Here is a 20,593-nt window from a genome sequence, read left to right as displayed (position 1 = left end):
ACATACCCTATTAGACAATATGTGCTGATGATCTTTTTCAGTTTCGGCAACGGCATCAACCAAAAAGTTCCATATCGGGTCCATTGTGGACACACCACTACTGGAGCAAATGTTGTAAGCCAGAGAGAAAATGAGAGAGTAGAGTATATAGCAGCTCCCGAGCCGTAGTAGCTCATGTTGGTCTCGGAAAATGTTAATTTAGTAATATGCATGTTTATTTAATTTTCCCCAACCACTTCCGACAGCCAGCACGGTGAATGTCTCGGGATCAGAGCGGAGAAGAACATCAGAATATAATTGTTTCAGAACGAGTGTATTTGAGCATCGTGTATGTAGGTCACAAAAGGAGCCGCCGCACCGCTCACATCTCTACTTATAACAGTCGTCGTGAGAGGGACACAGAAATGGCGTTCGAGCCCCCAAACTCAGTGGCGTCCACGTGAGCAGCAGCAGGCGCCTGCCTGGAGGATGGGTGGCTTTTCATTTTCTCTCCATCTCCACTGAAGTTAGCTCTCCCCACATTTTTGCTCGATGTAGTTGTTTGTGTCGGGATACTTCGGTGCTGCTTGCATTCTCCGGTCTCTCAACGCAGCAGCGGCGGTGGCCTATGCTCTTTCCGTATTTTAGACGGGTTATCCGGTGAGGGGACGGTAGAAAACGGATACAGGAAGCACATTCGAAACAACCTGCTGACTATTCGGAATTCCCTTTCGCAGATGAAGTCAGTCGCGTGTTCGGTTCGGTCGCAAAACTCGCAGGACTTGCGGGCGTATAGATAACGCGATAAGGATAAGCGTCACATCCTGAGGTTTTTTAGGTGTGTGGTTTTGTGGCGAAGGCAAGTTGTGGGTACATACTTGAATTTTGTTCGCAATCTGTATAAAACTTCTTCGGGTTGGAATAATGACACCACCTCGATGGTAGACCCAGACCGGCTTTGGATCCACCACGACGCGGAGGTTTATCAAACAGTTTTCAGCTTGGATGGAATAACCGGTTCAAGCCTTATAAAGGATATATATTCTTCAACTGTTTAAACCCTTTCAGAAGTGGAGTACTTGAGTAGAGTATGTGTGTGTTTGAGTGAGAGAAAAGGGTGGTAAAACCATAGTAAGTGATTGTAACACACGACGGGGAGAGGGAGTTGGCTCGGGGTTTTGTGGTTAGGCGACACATTCAACACACCGACAACTATGTGAAGCGTAGCAACAAAATTTTATGCTGGAGGAAGAAAGGGGTACCCCCGATTAAATTTTGATTCGAAAGAGAATCGAGAATAACACGCAATATTGTTTCCATTTCGGGGACCCTCGATTGGAACGTCATACCGGATAGAAAAAAAGCAACCGTTGCGGACATCGACATGCCGTTCAACACAACACAACACTTTTCGCCGCAGGACAATCACGGTAGGGTTTATTTTTTACTGAATAATTTAATATATGCCGATTGGATATTAACCTAGAAAAACATGGAAAACTATTTGTCATTTCAACGGGTGAAAATGGTAGAGTTTCGATTCTATTGAAAATCTCTCCAACATGTTGATTCGCTCGATTTGCTGTGCACATAATTCACGCGTAGGTATACATTTACTTTAAAAGATGATTTTATACACGAAGCCTCAGTTGTTGCGAAATATACGGATCCCCAATATTTGTTGTCGGAGGGAAATGTTATTTTAGTGCACAGTTTGATTTGAAAGATTTGAAATAGGTTTATACAGAATTGTAAAAGGTAAATGATGTTGGTTTGTCCGATTTTTTTTGTGTTTTCACGCAACTAGTAAATGCAAATCAATTTTTCTTTATGAACATCACATGTAATCAAGACGAGTTTGGGTTTGCCTCAAAGTCCCAAGTCTCTAGTTAGCTAATAATATCATAAGGCGCTCAAATTGTTCAATTTTTTATGTTTTTCAATTATTTTCTTCAAAGAGAAGAGATTTATGATCATGGTTTGCCCGAAAAATGATCATGATCACCATTTTTGAATGAAAAAATTCAAATTTTCAAGTAGATGTTGTATTTCTCATTGCTTGAGTTTACTGTCATCATATTGATCAGCCAAAATTTAGGCTTTCTTCAGAATATTGGCTTTTCTTGGGCACAAAACAAAACAACCAAACTGCAGCGCACCAAGCGGTTACCATAGTAATCATGTGGATAAACCAACATCAGTGATTCGGACAAACCATGATCAGAATTGAGGTCATCAAAATGCATCAATTACTTGATTCAGATATATGAATCTGATATAAATGGTGTTACAATATTTGTAAGTGTTATAATCCAGAAAAGGACTGAATACGTACCATACGTAGCAAATGATCATCTGGTGATTGATTTAAAGTTAGCTAAAATGAGGGGCCCATTGTCATCAATAGAAGGAGGATTTAATAAAACTTTAAAATATGTGAATCCGTAAAAATATTCTGTAAAACTAATGTAAATCATGAAAAAGACAATTTTCGTTATATGTTTTGAAACATTTGAATACCTGATTTGACACAGGTGCGCTGAACTAGAGCATTCAAAAAGTGGAGAAACAAAAATCATATTTTCGACTGGACAAACGAACATCATTAACCTTACTAAAAACCATATAAAAATGACTTTCAATTACAGTTTTATGAGAAACGTTTGTTAAATTTGGAAAGATTCTAATACAAAAAATGAAAGAATGGTTACCAGGACACGATCGTATTGTTACCGTAGGACTAAAGAATGATATTTGCATATTTGAAAATAAAATCTTTTATACATCTCGCCCGGTAAAATTGGCCCCGCCGCTACGTTGAGTGCTCGTTTCTGATGGCACAGATGGGGAACATAGATTGATCGTGCCGTTGAACCAATCATAACGGAGAATTTTCGATTGAATAATGCTTGGCATTTTTCTTTACTGTAATAGGTGCGTAGAAATATTTCCATTCGATCGATTCAAGCATCTCTGCGAACTATCAAGAAATTACCTTTTAAACGTAGTGTTTCCTTAAAAATTACAAATTTGATCGCATGTTAATGAAAAATTGTTTTGGTAGTCGCTATCATATGTAAAAAAAGGATGGATCCGTATAGGCAGGGTTAAGCTCAATTCTTCATGAAGTTGGTCATTATCATTTTTAAACATCGCTGATTCCAAAAATCTCATTGTATCGATTTCTATATCCGACGGACGTTGCCTCAAAGAAGCGGAATCTGGAAACTGGAGTCTGAATATATCATCTGTAATCTGTAAATTACTATAACCTGCAATTTGAATCTCAAATCTGGAATTTAAATCTGAATCTGGAATCTGGATCTGAATCTTATTCTGGAATCTATATCCGAATTTGGAATTGGCATCTGGAATCTGAATCTGAAATCTGAATTTGGAATCTGAATATGGTTTCTGAATCAGGAATCTGAATATGGTATCTGAATATGGAATATGAATTTAAATCTGAAACCGATACTGCACTCTAATTCTGGAATCTGGAATCTCGCATCAAAAAATCTGAAATCTAGAATCAGGAATCTGATTCTGGAATCAGATTTTGAAATCTGAATCTGATGTTTGGATTTCAAATCCGAATCTGGAATTTGAAATCTAAATTTAAATCTGGAATCAAAACTCCGGAATCCGATTCTGTAATCTGAATCTTCAATCTGGAATCTAAATCTGAAAGTTTGAATTTGAATCTGAAACTGGGATTTAGAATTCGGAATCCGATTCTGGAATCTGGTTTTGTATCTAGAATGTAAATCTGGAATCGAAAATCCGTAATCTAGAATCTGATTCTGAAATCTGAATCTGGAATCTGGAGTTGAATCTAAATGTTAATCTGGAATCTAAATTTCAATTTGAATCTGGAATCTAAATTTGGAATCAATAAACCGGAATCTAGAATCCAGAATTTATTGTTATGTAATATGAATCTTTAATCTGGAATCTAAATCTGAAAGTTTGAATTTGAATCTGAAATTGGGATCTAGAATTCGGAATCTGATTCTGTAATATGGAGTGTGATATCTGAATCTGCAATCTGGAATCAAAAATCCCTAACCTAGAATCCGGAATCTGATTCTGAATTCTGAGTCTGGAATCTGAATCTGGAATCTAGAATTCGGAATCTGATTCTACAATCTGAGTCTGGAATCCGAATCTGGAATCTGAACCTGAGTCGAAATCTGGAACCCAAAATTGAATCTAGAATCTGAATCTGGAATCAAAAAACTGAAATCTATAATCTAGAACCTAGGCCTGGAATCAGAATCTGCAACCTTGATCTGAATCTCAATTTGAACTTGCATCTAAGTCTGGAATCTTATTCCGGAATCTGGGAGCTCAATTTGCAATCTGAATCTGGAATCTGGAATCTAAATCTGAAATCTGGATTCAAAAATACGAAATCTAAAATGATTCTGGAATCAGAATTCGGAATCTTAATCTAGAGTCTGATTCTGGAATCCAAATCTGGAGTCTGCATTCCGAATTGGAATCATGAATCTGAATCTAAATTTAAAATCTAAATCTGGAATTCGTTTCTGTAATCTGAATCTGGAGTTTGGAATCTAATTCGAAGACTGTTATCTAAATCTGAATCTGAATCTGGAATCAAAACTACGGAATCTAGAACCGGATTCTGTAATCTGAATCTGCAATCTGAATTTGTATCTGGAATCTAAATCTGGAATAAAAAATCTGTAAACTTTAATTTGGCATCTGATTCTGGAATCTTAATTCTAAATCTGGAATCAAAACTCCGGAATCTGAATCTGGAATTCGAATCTGTAATCTGGATCTGAATTTGAATCTGGAATTCGGATTCTGATTCTGGAATCAGTTTCTGGAATCGGAATGTGAAATCTGAATCTGAAACTGAATCATAAACCCGGTTTCGGAATCCGGAATCTGAATCTGAATTTTAATTTGGAAACTAAATCTGGAATCAGAAATATGACGACGACAGCCATCCACCAGGGGAAAGGAAGAAATATTAATATGATATTCGTGGTTGGACGCTTCCTCTGCGATCCTTGTAGAGGGATGAGTTTTAGTGGGACCCAGCAAATATAAAATCTCGTATTGTCGCCTATAAAATATCAATCAAAGTACACCTAGGTTTTTTTACGCGGGGGATATGTACCTTGTAAAAAAACCACGTTAATTGGAAAATCCACGTAAAAAAACCGCGTTAATTCGAAAATCCGCGTAAAAAACCGCATTAATTGGAAAATCCGCGTAAAAAACCATGTCACCTAATGATATATATGAAATGGGACTATTTTTACCTAGAGAGGAAGTAAACAGTTGAGTGTTGCTTGCTTCCGAAAACTCGTAGTTTTTTCCTGCAATTTCGTTGGTTACTGCTAGCTATAACTCGTTTTTCCTGCTGTTGCTAGAAGATTCCCTTGTGATTCCTACACTCTACTGCCGATGCACGTGCAGTACCACTGTTGGACCGTCCAGGGCTAAGTAGACAGGGAAAGACATTCACGAATCGCTGCCCGTGAAACCCCTGTCCCGTTGAACCGCCCGGTGAGCTCCCCGTTACACAATACCCAAAATCCACGTATCAAATCGAACCGTTATTAGATGCGGCACTAGTTTCCCTCATAAGCGCTAAGCTCCGTTACAAGCACTAATAATCGTAACATGCTCTGAGGGAGCATAAGAGAAAAATGTGAGCTGAGGGGAGATGTGATATTGCACTGTTTTTTTATATCCGCGTTAATTGGAAAATCCGCGTAAAAAACCGCGTTGATTGGAAAATCCGCGCAAAAAAACTCGTAAAAAACGCGCAAAAAAACCGCGTAAAATAGAACCTGGGTGAATGCATCATGTGTATCTAAAATCGTATACAATGCAAAAAAAACATTTTCTGTATCATTTAAGGATTAAGTCGTATATCGCAATAACGAACATCGTAATTTCGCTATATTGTATACGCAAATTATATTCAGTTTTTATGTTATCATAAAGTAAAATCGCATATCAGTGTAACAAACACCGTAATATCGTAATATACGGCTTTATATACGTATAGAATATGGCATATACTCATATCGCCTCCAATTTTGGCAATTTATACGGTTTATTGTTTGTAAGAATTAAGTTCACTGGGGTAAGTGTGATTCTGTAATCACAGACTTTGGCCCACTCAAAAATCGAATATACTTCAATACGCCGTAGTGGAGAATGTCGATGAGTAACCTGCGGAGGCAACTGAAGGAGCATTTCCCGAATCAATCAGACCAGCGATATAGATCGTTGATCCGATTCATGATCAAGCTAAAATATAAGTTGAAATCAGTTGAAATTTGGAAGATGAGTCGGTTCTGAAAAAATACAACGTCCTATCAAGGTATCCTGTAATTCGCAAGATATAAACAAGCCCATAAGCAATATTCATTAATGTATGTTTCATTGGTTGCAAATAATTTAAATTTAAAAAAAAAATCAACTCTACGGCAAGGAGATACAAAAAAAAGGTGAAGAGTTGTGACCGATACACGATCTCATAGTTCAAGTAGGATGATTACTTTAGGATATTCATTGTATGTTGATGTTTGATACCTTTAAGGAGATTCACCGTAGTCGCAGCCGACCACTCGCAGCAATTATCTCACCGAGAATATTTTTCAGAAGCTCTCTTTTGAAGACTTCAACAAACTAACTTAGTATATTTTTAGGCGAAAACTTCAAATATGTTTTTCGTGATTTTTAAGGTCCTAATGAGACCTAGATGTCTATTTATTTTTTTAAATTTAGAACCTTTTTATATGAAACACCAATATTTTAGAAGCACTATTCTCTTATTTTTGAGTCTTTTTTTAATATTATGTGTTGTTTCATTTAAAAAAAAACATGCGTCTCCATAAAAGAAGTCCAGATATATTGACGACACTTTTTTTTTTCAAAAAATATCATTTAGCATTTAAAAGTAGTGTATCTCAAAAATCCGGTAGGTAAGTGTTGCTGAAATTTCAATATTTCATGTGAAAATTGATTTCAGTTAAACAAAATGCCATCTATGTTATAACATTCAATCGAATTCAGTATTGAATAAGTACGTTATGTGGATCACTTGAACCAACAATTTATCAAGTATCGTAATGCATCAAAATCCGGACACTTAAGCGCTTACTATGATAACTTCAACTACTATTGACAATTCATAGTATGGAAAATTACCTTTCTAATTGAATTGGAAGGCATTCAAGTGAATTATGAATCACAGTATACCACAAAATCGTGCTATAGTTGTTCAAAATTTGTAAACTTCTTGATTGTGGTGTGTTTTGAAGTTCGGCACTTTTTTAATCATGATTTGAATTTCGAACACATTTTGTCAGTTTCTTTGAGAGAAATTAGTTATTGATTTTTGTAAAGCTTATAATTTCATTGTTATCCTATTATAATTTTAATACAAACATCAAACATCGAGAATCCTTGCTTTAGCCTTCTTAAGGCGTGTAACATACTCTTATGCAACTCCTTCAATAAGGAATTTTATCATCATCGTTTGATCCGTTCGGATTTGAAGCCACCTTCTGAATTTATTTTATTCCGAGCATGGGTTGCGAAACATAAATATTCGTTTTGATTTTTGACATTTTTTTGTCAACGGCTAGTTACTATATTTGACATCACACTAAACTGATATAAGAGTAACTGTCAATCACATTAATTCAACATGCAAAAGATGTTATGGTTTTGGTATGATATTGAATATATTGAAAACGTGTCCGGGTTAGAAAGCAGTCCGAATTCAAAAGCATTACGGTGCGAATGCTTTTGAAAAAAAAAAATATGAAAAAAATCGTTTTCACTACAAAAGAATGCTAGAAAACGGATTTAAATTCTTACTTTGAGAAATGTGTTTGATAACTGCATTTCTTATTAAAATTACATAAATTTTCGCTTCTTCTTTCGTCTAAATTTTCATATTTCCTGTCTGTATCCTGAAAACAATCATCCTAAACATTCCACATGTGTGTGCACTTTAATCACGGCGTAGTGAATCTCGCTAATTTAATTAGATTAAAAATTAACGCAGCTTCCGATGCGTTCCCGTCTCGTTTTCACCAAGATTAACCCATTGACCTTGTGAGGCACTGGCTTCGTAGAATCGCTTGATTGCATCGCACTCTCTTCCTCCACCATCATTTTCTACACCCATCCACCCAAATGCAAATCCGAAATCAATTGAAACTCTGTCCGTTAGCCATTCTTCGCCACCTCTACCTCTACGCTCATCCTCACATCCAGTTTGGATTCATGGAAGGAAATTGTTCGAATTGTGATTAATTTTCCAATCTCAATTTTCTTCTTCGCTTGATTTGATGAGCGAAATTCCTGGCATATAGCCAGAGGGAAGGAATAAAACTTGAAACCATCGTTTAATCGAGCCTGAACTTGGGCATCAATGCGCTCAATCGCCTAACTTAATTAGCAAACTAACTTCATTGGTGGGGAACTGAACTGTAATATCTAGAATTAAGTTACAAAGTTTGGCCCAATAAATAGAGCCACATTTTCCAACCAATCTGTCGTCTGCTGCCTGTATCTCCGAGCTTAGAACACTCGATAGCATAATCGGTTTCAACAGATGATGGCCGAGAGAAGTCTTACAGACGTCTCGAAGAAGACGTCCATCCTGGAGGAACGGAACGTCGAAGCGAATGTGTTTACCCACCAGACGATGGGTGGGTTGTGCACTCGTTAGACGCTCGTAGATGCATCGCAACCACCACCATAATGGTTCGCTTCCGCGCGTCAGTTATCGAAACAACAACACAAAAATGGAGAGTGAGCAATGTACCCGGAGCATTGAAACAATATCTCCTGCTATAGGTCAAGAGCAGTGGGACGAAGCCAGTAAGCCAGATATTCTTAGGGGGTGAGCTGCAGAAGAAGCGGGTTTGACTTCCGACGAACGCTCGCGGCGGCCTCGAGAAGGAGCAAGGAAAACACATCTCAAGTGGTTTTTTGACATGGTATCGACAGTGGAGGTGCTACTATTAATGGAAAATCATGGTAATTGATTAAGAATGTTAAAATGTAATCAGATCAGTGGGAGGATTTTTCCCGGAAAAAAAATCAATAGCAGAATAAAATTAATGAGATTTCGTTGTAATGGAAAACTGACTGACTTTTGTCCGCGGAGCGGCCTTTGTGCTCTCAGGATTGAAAATTTGCATAAAGGAAGCTTTTAGCGAATTTAATTTCGTTCCGCGAATTCCGAGCACCAGTCCAGAATGTTGTTGTTCTTTGCATTGCATTTGGATTACAGCGGTAGGGATAACTTTTTTCTTCCATTATCCTAATTGAATTCCAAGTAATCCATGAACACAAATGTTCATTCTCTAACTTAGATACGTCTGGAGTGGTCAAAAATGAACATTTCTATTCAACGATTGATAATAACATTTATGATCCTTAAAATTTCAATAATTTGTAGTCGTCTCCGCGATGTTTAAATCCGAATTGAATATAAAAAAAGTGTCTACGCGAAATAACAGACACTTCCTATTCACCATAGGATTATAAAAACAAAAACAATGTTATTTGTTTGATTTATTAGCATTAAAAAATAGAATTAAGAGATTAGCTCCCTAAAACATATGTAATTGTAAAAATGAACGAATTATTTTTTTTTCAATTCTACATTGAAAATGAAATGTCACAATTTGGGGAATCGGAATAATTCTGGATCGAGGTTGTTGGACTACTGGGACTACTGTTGCAAACAGTTGTATAACGTTTAACCGAATACTGTTCACCCGACCCACATTTACCCAAATGTTGACCCGGATGTGACATTTCAGGTGTCAAGAAAGAAAGAAAAAACTAAAAAAAACTCTTGCCAAATCTCCTTGTAATAAATGAGATTGATTCAATACAACTTGAAAGAGCATCAAACATATGAAGGAAAATCAAAACAATAAACTCAAAAAACAATAAACAACAAACTCTGTTGTGAGTTGCCTCAAAGTTGCCTGGTTCTAGTAAACAGTTGTGGACTCAACATTGCCTAACATCAATGAAAATACGGATTCCATTAATGACTATTTTTCTTATAATTTCTACAATGGCTGATGACCTCCAACTTGTTTATGACCCACGTTACAGGTTATCAACCTTCCCAAATAAATAAGAAGGAGTGCAAGATTTTGAAATCATAAATGCGATTTTCTCCATTGATTAGAATGCAACGGAATTGGATGGTATACCAATGAAGTCCACAAAAAAATCGTTGCCGTATGACCTTCTGTTGATCCGTTGAGTTTGGGGGTTTGTTTGCAACTTTTTTTTTCTCTTTTTGTTTAATTATTCAGGCTCATTAGCATCTTAGTTGTAACAGAGACGGGTTTAAATCGTGTACATTAGGGTGGCAATGAATGTATGGAAAAAAATCAATAACCGATCAAACAAAATGTACGTTTATTGGCCCAAAAAATTACCTGTGCAAAATTTCAGCTCAATCGAACGTGATTTAGGAGTGCCTCAAAGGGCACAAAGCTTTGATTTTTTGTTCCTTGAAAATCTACCAAGGGGGAACTAAAGGTAATTTGGAAAATCGAATTTTTTTTTTCGATGTAAAATGACTTAAAAATGCATGAAACGTCGAGATCTGGTGTCATCTCGAAAAAAAAATTCGGCCGAAAATAACCATTTTGGCCCAAAAAAAATTACCTGTGCAAAATTTCAGCTCAATCAGACATGATTCCCCCGATATAACCCCAGAGTTTCATGCATTGGTATCGAAATTTTTTTTTCGGTTTTCTAAATTTCTTTTACTCCTCTCTTGGAAGATTTACGATGATGAAAAAATCAAAACTTTGAGAGCTTTGAGGCACCCCTGAATCATGTCCGATTGAGCTGAAATTTTGCACAGGTCATTTTTTTGGCCTATAAATAAAAGGTACATGGTTGGTTCTTTAAATACGAAATTTTTTTTTCATGTCTTCATTTCCTCTCAGGTCAAGTCCCAAAAGGTCGATTTTCGGCCAAAAAATTTTTTTTCGAGATGACACCAGATGTCGACGTTTCATGCATTTTTAAGTCATTTGGCATTGAAAAAAAATCGATTTTCCAAATTTCTTTTATTTCCCCCATTGGTAAATTTTCAAGGATCGAAAAATCAAAACTTTATGCCCTTTGAGGCATCCCTAAATCACATCCGATTGAGCTGAAACTTTGCACAGGTCATTTTTTTTGGGCCAATAAACAAAATGTACATGGTCGGTTTTTGAAATTTGACATGACCATTTTCGCTGTCACCCTAGTGTAAATGTTACATGTTTAATTTCTATAAATCGCAGATTACACAGTAGTTAGTAGCCATTCTGGGCTATCTTGCTGCTCCGGTGTTTGTTTGGCCTCTTTTTGCTTTTTATAGGTCTTTAGACCATGGGCCTTATTCCCGAATACACTACACGTGAAAACAATGTGTAGTGAGTACAGCGTTATTCCGGAATACACGCCACTGTAAACATTTGGTAGAATTCATTATCAATACACCGAGTTCATCCACCGATGTTATTCTGGTTTACACGTCACGCTCTTTTTTGTATAAACAGCGATTCCTCGAGTTCATCATAATCGCCGATCATACACTCTCCCAAAAAGTTGGTATATATGACGAGCTTTTTGGTAAGTGTTACCAATACTCAGTAAATTTATTACCAATACTTAGTAAACATATTACGCGATAACAATGGTAAACAAATGTCAAATCGGCCAGTATAACCCAGTATAAGCAGTCGGTTCAACGTTGGTTTAACATATACCCTAAACATGTTATGTTAACCCAACCTTTATGCATATATTGTTATAAACTTATTGAGCTTCTAAACTATCGACATCTGATCCTGCATCGATTGGGTCTGATCCATGGCTACAAATTAGAACAAAATACGCAATTATTACTACAAATGGCTACGACAGACTACTCAATTCTCACCATAATCATCTCCCAGAACCAGCGTGTAATTACTTCTCAGCCAAACACATTCGGGAGATATCACGAAGCTGACAAAACCCAGGCGGAATTAAGTGAGGCTTAATCCAATTGATCGAACCACCGATCACAATCGTCTGCAAAACGTTTATGAAGTTGTCCTTGACCAAATCCAACAGCATAAAGGCAGAACTAGGACTCGACAGGGCTCGATTTTGTGTATCGAAGTACCCAGATTCCTTATTATTGAAGTAATGTCTCCGCATTCTCCCGCAGCAGACGAGCACAAATCATTGCTATCCAATATGTATCAATATTAATTAAAGAATTGATTTTCACGAATATTACTTACCTGTCCCGAATCTGAGTGAATACGACCTTCTTCTGTGAAGAAATAAATATTGGAAAGTAGTACCGTGCAACTCAATTAACAACTTGGTAATTAGGCTAATGAAGTATGATTGTCATTACTCGCGGTTGCCAGTAATGACAATCGTTTAAATTACTAATACCGGGAAGTAAAATGAATCCATCGTTGGTAGGGATGTGTATTGCATCTGACATTCATTTTAAACCGGCGCCACACGATGCTACGAACACCCCCGAATATTGGGCGCTCGATGGTTAGACGCCTCGTGTAGGACGAACTACGAGCCTCCAATGTCGAGCGTCGAATATTCTCGTTGGAAGGTAATCCATTTGTTGTGGATTACCTTCCAACGCGAGTCAAAGGATTTTTGTCATTCGTTGATTCGACACTCGATTACATCCGATACACCGCTACACAATTCGTCCGAATCTATCTTTGACAGATTGGTTTGTTTACAAGTTTTAGATGAAGGAACTATGAAATTGATTCATAAAATTCAAAATATTCGGCAAAATATTGCAGTTTAATAATGTTGATTTCAAACATTTTCAATTTACATCCTGATATCAGTACAATTGCTATGGCAGCAATTTCAATACTCACATCATCATCCAGTTTCCTAACGTTTTTGATGGTAAATAAAAACAACAAACATTCGATCCAAATACTCACCGATTGTTTGGACCGATTGCATTGAATCGAACATTCACTTCACCGTGTAGCAGTACATTCGTCACAACCAAGGCGCCTAGAAGTATATCCTAAGGTGGGCCAACTTGCTAAAACCACTATTCAGCCATCTTGGAAGTCTACTGTGTTTTTTTTTTTTACCAAAATATATGTTTTATTAAGGCACATGTGGCGTTAGCCCGACGGGGCCGGGAGTCCAATATTTTGACAATTTTTGTCTTACAACTATGTTAGTAATATGTAACCGATTACTCGCGGTTGGCTCGAGGTTAGTATTACAAGTGTTCTCATAATTGGTATGTTGCAGTCTTCGATGCTCTATACGTGTGCCCGACACGGGCTACTTCCTATTGGGATGCAGCTGACCATTAATCAGCAACGCTCCCTAGTCTGTACCCCATATCTAGCGTGGTGCGTCTTTCTCGACTCGAGGAATCCAGGATAGAATGGTCACTAGCCGGCGCAATCATCAGTTCGTGTAGAGTTGTCATGAGCGGTACAACCTTTGGCTCTTGTTGAATGAGCAGTGGACTGCACAACCTTCGGCCCGTGCATCTGTAAAGAGTGTGTGTATGTATTGCCGCGACTAAGTAAAAGTTTATCGATCGGATAGGAGGGATATGAAACGGGGACACAACGAAGGAAACATCATTAAACGTTGACATCGGCGTTTCTGAGGAACAGGTATAGATGAAGCAGAAGATCAGGATCCCTGCTACCTAAGATATCCCGGACGGGGATATCCGATTGTCTGCCTTTTGCTCTCAGTGCTCTAGAGAGCTGAGAGCGAGCAGCATGGAACCGGATACACGACCAGACAACATGCTCGATGTCGTGGTAGCCATCGCCACAATCACAAAGATTGTTTGCTGCGAGCCCAATGCGATAGAGATGCGCGTTTAGGTTGTAGTGATTGGACATAAGCCGAGATATCACGCGAATGAAATCACGACCTACATTCAATCCCTTGAACCATGCACTCGTCGAGACCTTAGGGATAATCGTGTGTAACCAACGACCGAACTCATCTTCACTCCACATGCACTGCCAACTAACGAGTGTGTCTTGACGAGGAATGTGAAAAAATTCATTATAAGCAATTTGCCTTTCAAAAAGTGTGCCTTCTGAAGCGCCCACCTTAGCTAGCGAGTCCGCTTTCTCATTCCCCGGAATCGAGCAATGAGAGGGAACCCATGCTAAGGTAATCTTGAATAATTTTTCGACCAAAACACTCAATAGATGTCTTATTCTTGTTAGGAAATAAGATGAGCGTTTATCAACTTTCATTGAGCGGATTGCCTCTATTGAGCTGAGACTGTCTGAAAAAATAAAATAATGGTCGATGGGCAGTGTTTCAATGATCCCTAGAGCATAGTATATCGCACCCATTTCTGCGACATACACGGAACAAGGATCTTTGAGTTTGAAAGAGGCACTGGAATTTTCATTGAAGATGCCGAAGCCAGTGGACCCGTTTATGTATGAACCGTCAGTAAAGAACATTTTATCAGATCCAACTTTCCCATATTTTTCCGAAAATATCGACGGAATAACATTGGAGCATAGGTGATCTGGTATTCCATGGATTTTTTGTCGCATGGACAGATCAAAAATGACAGAGGAATTGCAAAAGTATGGGAAGCAAACTTGGTTGGAGATGCCTGGTGAAGGGTGCACGTCGTGGGTAAGGTACTCATGGTATAAAGACATAAAACTTGACTGAGGAGTCAGCTGGAGTAGATTTTCGAAGTTATCAATCACCAATGGATTCATGATCTTGCAACGGATGAGAAATCTGTAGGATAATTCTGTGAACCGAAGAGTAAGCGGGGGTACTCCTGCCAAAACTTCGAGACTCATCGTATGTGTCGAATGCAAACACCCCATGGCTATACGCAAGCAACGGTATTGTATTCTCTCCAGCTTGAGAATATGAATCCTGGCAGCTGATCGGAAGCAAAAACTGCCATATTCTAACACTGATAATATCGTTGTTTTGTACAACTGAATGAGGTCTCCTGGATGGGCACCCCACCATGTTCCGGTAATTGTTTGGAGAAAATTGATTCTTTGCTGGCATTTCTGTTTCAAATACGCAATGTGTCTCCCCCAGGTACACTTAGAATCAAAATATACACCCAGGTATTTGAAAAACATAGAGTGTTGGATCGTTTTGCCGGATAGGTGAAGCTGGAATTGGGCGGGTTCGTGCTTCCTAGAAAAAACGACCATTTCAGTTTTCTCCGTAGAGAATTCGATACCCAGCTTGAGGGCCCACGTGAACAGATTGTTCAGGGTATCTTGCAACGACTTTTGCAGAACGACGGGATTAGTACCCGTGATGGAAATAACTCCATCGTCTGCAAGTTGTCTCAGCGTGCAGTCTCTAGTTAGACAATCATCCATATCATTGACGTAAAAACTGTACAAGAGGGGGCTTAGGCAGGAGCCTTGTGGTAGGCCCATAAAACTGTAACGAGAAGATTTCGAGGTGCCATGAGAGAAAATCATGTGCTTTTCTGAGAGTAAATTGTACAGGAAATTGTTGAGAATTGGTGAAAGTCCACGATTATGAAGCTTCTCTGAGAGAATTTCCATGGAAACTGAATCAAATGCCCCTTTGATATCGAGAAAAACGGAAGCCATTTGTTCTTTGCGAGCAAATGCGATTTGGATTTCAGAAGATAGCAGCGCGAGACAATCATTTGTCCCTTTACCTCGGCGGAAGCCAAACTGCGTATTTGACAGCAAATTGTTCGTTTCGACCCACTTGTCCAAACGAAGTAGAATCATTTTCTCTAACAATTTACGAATACAGGATAACATTGCAATCGGCCTATACGAATTGTGATCGCAAGCCGGCTTGTTGGGTTTCCGTATGGCTATCACTCTCACTTGTCTCCAGTCATGCGGGACAATATTCAGCTCCAGAAACTTGTTGAACAAGTTCAGCAAACGCTGTTTTGCCAAGTCGGGAAAATTCTTCAACAAGTTGAATTTAATCTTGTCCGACCCCGGAGCTGAATTGTTACATGAGAGAAAGGCAATTGAGAATTCCACCATCGAAAAATTCTCATAATCGCTTTGAAGTGAAATGTCGCGTATGACGTTTTGTGCAGGAACGGTGTCGGGCAAACCTTCCTTGCAAAGTTAAAAATCCAACGGTCAGAGTATTCCTCATTTTCGTTTGTATGGTTCCAGCCACGCATTTTCCTAGCCGTATTCCAAAGAGTGCTCATAGCGGTCTCCCTTGACAAACCATTGACGAACTTCCGCCAATATCCACGCTTTTTTGCTTTAATCAACCCTTTTAGTTTGGCATCTAGAGCTTGGTACTTTAGAAACCATTCCACTAATCCAGTTTTCCTGAATTTTTTGAAAGCGGATGATTTTTCAAGGTAGACCTTTGAACATTCCTTGTCCCACCAAAGTGATGGAGGACGACGTCGGAAAGTGGTAGCCGGTACACGTTTCTTTTGAGCTTGAAGTGCGCTTCCGTAAATCAAACTCGATATAAAGTTATACTCTTCGAGTGGAGGAAGTTCATGCATTGAAACAATTGCTTCAGATATTATTTCCGCAAATGTTCTCCAGTCAATATTCTTCGTGTGGTCATTCGAAATATTGACTGACTCACGAGAGCTTGATTCATTAGCGATCGATAAAATTATTGGTAGGTGATCACTACCGTGGGGATCTTGGATTACCTTCCACATGCAATCCAGGGATAACGAAGAAGAGCATAGAGATATGTCTAGCATGCTTGCCCGTGCAGGAGGATTGGCTATTCTGGTTGCTTCCCTAGTATTCAAAACTGTCAATTTGAAGTTGTCGCACAGATCATAAATCAAAGTGGCACGGTTGTCATCGTAGAGTGATCCCCATGCTGTTCCATGGGAGTTGAAATCACCTAAGATTAACCGCGGCTCCGGCATTGCCTCGATAGTATCAAAGAACTGATGGCGGCCTACCGTAGTTCTGGGAGGGATATATATCGAAGCAATGCAGAGGTCTTTGCCATTGATTTGTGTCTGGCCAGCAACAACTTCAATGCCTGTCATCGATGGGAGAGTGACTCTATAGAAGGAGTGGCATTTTTTAATCCCCAATAGTACGCCACCAAACGAGTCATTTCGATCGAGGCAAATAATGTTGAAATCGTGGAAATTCAGCTCGTCGGCAGAAGAAAGCCATGTTTCACAGAGGGAAAATACATCACAGTTAGAGTTATGAACTAAAAATTTAAATTGATCTAGTTTAGGGATGATGCTTCTGCAATTCCACTGTATTACAGTGGTCAATTCCTTGACCTCTTGCACTGAATCAGGCATCGAGGGAAATGAACGCTGCTAAAAAGGCACATTTTTCTTTCAAGAATGTTCTCACTACCGGAGGCAAACATAATACTATGCTTTTAAGAGAGTCATTAATATTCAAAGCATTCAAAATGTTGTTCACCAGGTCAGAAAGCGCAAACAAGCCAGGTTGTGACTGTTGCGTTGACCGCGAAAAAGGAACAGACGTATTGGGTGTTGTTCCGGAACGTGCTGAGGACCCCTGTGTAGAGTACAGAGCTGACATAATACCAAATGAAATAATAGTAATAATAATAATAATAAAAAAGCATGAGAAACATGCCATGAAAACTATAGAGCAATCAGATGAAAGGAAAATATGAGCCAGGCTATAAAAGCGCGAGCCATTCCGCACAGCCGGCATTCTGACAACGGACGTGATACGAGCAACATCTGGAAGGAAAACCAGCAGCAGTGGCAACAGCGAACAACGGAGCTAACCTGAGCAGCCGATAATCAAGCTAGGTGTCGCATCGGCCTGCTTCAATAGCAGCAGCAACAGGAGCAGCAGTAGCAACGGACATCGAAGTTCATCCGGACAACCAACAATCGAGCTCTGCCTCGCATCGGTCTACTTCGGTAGCAGCAGCAGTAACATCGCGAGCTGAACATTGTCGGCACTCTCTCTCCGCTGATAGCGTGAGGACGCGCTTCCATTGAGCCGGGAGAGTGTCGCAGTGTGGAATCAACGCCGCATTACGTGATTGGCACCCACGGACTTCTTACTGGGGAGTGATGGAAAAGTAGTAATTTTCCTTTTCCTGATGGCACCCTGCGATGTACCAGAACTTCCCGCGTTGGGAGCGTCAGCGACAGGCTCGTCGTTCTGCAGGAGGGAGTAAGGATTGTCCTGCGTCGTTGGCACGGAATTCTTAAGCATTTCTGCATAAGTCCGTTTTGAAAATTCCTTTAAGGAACGCTTGATTTTTTCCCCTCTTTGTATGTACACCGGGCATTGAGAAAGATCATGGGGGGCCCCGTCGCAATGAAGACACTTGCGCTCTTTTGCGCAAGAAGTCCCATCATGACTCTCTCCACAATCTGCGCAACGCTTTTTGTTGCAACAGCGGACGGCCGTGTGACCAAGTTGCTTGCAGTTGTTGCAACTCATTACCCGGGGTACAAACAATCGAACAGGTAAACGAAGCGCATCTATCGAAACGAAGTTTGGAAGGGCGGAGCCCTCATAGGATACTCGAAAAGAATTTGTCGAACTGAGAACTCTCTTATTATTTATAATAGATACGGATTTCAGTTGGTTGCATGCAAGAATCTTCACAGTTTTAAGCGAAGAGTTCTTGAAGCGACCGACTCCATCCTTGAGTATATCATTTCGGGTCAAACCCTTTTCGGTGATTACGCCGTCGATTTCTACGTTACGACAGGGCACGTATACGTATACTTCTATTTTAGTTACAGTAGAAAATTATAGTTATTCAAACAAATTTTTATTAAATTAAATTCAAAAATGAAAAAAGTTCCAACAAATGTTCAAGTGCAATATATATGAAGATGGTCACCCTAATGCCAACGCTTGATGATTACGTAAACACCAAGCGAAACAATGGTATTTGTTATGCACAGAAAGTGGAAGAAATGATAGAAAGGAGAAAAAAAAGAAATAAACTTCTACCTGTCGCTGCGGTGTGACGTATGTGATCTGTTGAATGGATCCTCAGTGTCTCGATCGTACACCACTTATTTGGTTGAGATTCACCACGCTTGCAAGCGCGCCGGATGAAAAAAAACACAATAGAATCGATGTGAAAAAAACACCTCTTTCGGATCGACTGAAGAATGCGTCCGAAAGAGGCGCTTGCAAGTGAGCGAACGAATGATGTTATTGAACGAAACATGTTATTTGCAAGTGATTGAAAAATCTTGAACGAAAATTGTGTCTGAAAATAATCTGATATTAAAATTATGACTTTTGGTTGAAGTACTAGGAATTTTTTAGTAGAAGGTAAGTTCAACGGAATCGATTAGAAAATCAATCAATGAACAGTTCTGCGACTTGCGCTTAGTAAGAAAACGTGAATGTTTGAAGGTATTGATAACGAAAAACAAATTTTGGGCGAGACGAAGTTTGCCGGGTCGGCTAGTTAACTATATAACGTGCTGAAACGTTTGTATTTAACCACTTTTTTCTGGATGCTGCATTGGACTAGAGGTCTAATGTCGTATGGACCTAGTTCTTCTTGATAACTTTTTCTTAATGTTTGAATTCAATATTTGAAACATTTTATCTACGCAGCACTATGGGACAGCCCTCGATTTTTTACGTTAAAAAATCACTTAAATGAAAAAAAAATAGTTTACATTTTAAATTTCGAATAATTCCTTTAAATTCATTTCATTTATACTGTTTGTTTAATTCATGAAAAAATTGCATAATTTTCATGACGCAACCGATATACGAGGGCGGTGCGATAAGTACTCAGCCTTATTGCCCGATGGTGTCAGTATCGCAAGAGAGATTACTTATCGTGTAGTGTGGAAGCGGGCGTGTCCGCGGATTTTAGAAAAATGGAAACAATTGAAACTCCGCCACGGCCATATTAGTCGAATAGCACTACGAACTGCTGCCCCATCCACCGTATTCTCCAGATTTGGTCCCGTGCGACTTTTTTTTGTTTTGAATGAGGAGGTGATCGCCGCCACGGAGGCTTTCTTTGCAGACCTCGAGAAAACGTATTTTTCAGATGGATTAAAGAAGTTGGAGCTTCGCTGGGTCAAGTGTATCGAGCTAAAAGAAGTCTATGTTGAGAAATAAATCGCCACTTTTCCAAAATTTTTGTTTTTTTGTAGGCATATATTTTTACATGAAAAATTGAATGCTGAATGATCCTTTGTTCGAAAGTGGATTATATCACCCGTTCGAAGGTGACATTTTGACTGGGGACTTGACAACGAAAGTATCAAATCAAGAATGGAATGCTTTTTTTCTTACCGTTTTGTTCATCTGTGTCACTATATTAGCATTTAACATAACGTATCCGATCTACAACTATCGCCCCTCATTCATTTTAATCACAGCAATCCCAATCCCCAAATTGACCTTGAACTTCTTTTATTGTTTCTAAAACACGTAACATTTGTACACGGCCTCAAAAAACAATTTAAGTTAGTCTTGGTAAAATAAAAATTCACTTCTGCCGCCTTTCGTTCAAGGTTTCATGAACGGATCGGGTAAAATTGTCCGTTTTTCGCTAATTTGGCGTGATATTG

The 20,593-nt window shown here is 39.0% G+C and overlaps 1 protein-coding gene across 7 annotated transcripts in view; it reads left to right on the top strand.

The window, feature by feature from the left end:
- Window positions 1–20,593, top strand: part of LOC129770050 (beta-arrestin-1) — a 256,936-nt gene that overhangs the window by 98,296 nt on the left and 138,047 nt on the right. The window contains exon 1 of one of the 7 annotated variants that reach the window (XM_055772648.1): window positions 799–817. The exons of the other annotated variants lie outside the window; for them this stretch is intronic. The gene's annotated coding sequence lies outside the window, so the exon portion shown is untranslated. Of the gene's footprint in view, window positions 1–798; window positions 818–20,593 lie in introns of those variants that run through there. 7 annotated transcript variants of the gene reach the window in all.

Source organism: Toxorhynchites rutilus, chromosome 2 (genome assembly GCF_029784135.1).
Source record: "Toxorhynchites rutilus septentrionalis strain SRP chromosome 2, ASM2978413v1, whole genome shotgun sequence".
NCBI lineage: Eukaryota > Metazoa > Arthropoda > Insecta > Diptera > Culicidae > Toxorhynchites > Toxorhynchites rutilus.
This window is presented reverse-complemented; position numbering and strand designations above follow the sequence as displayed.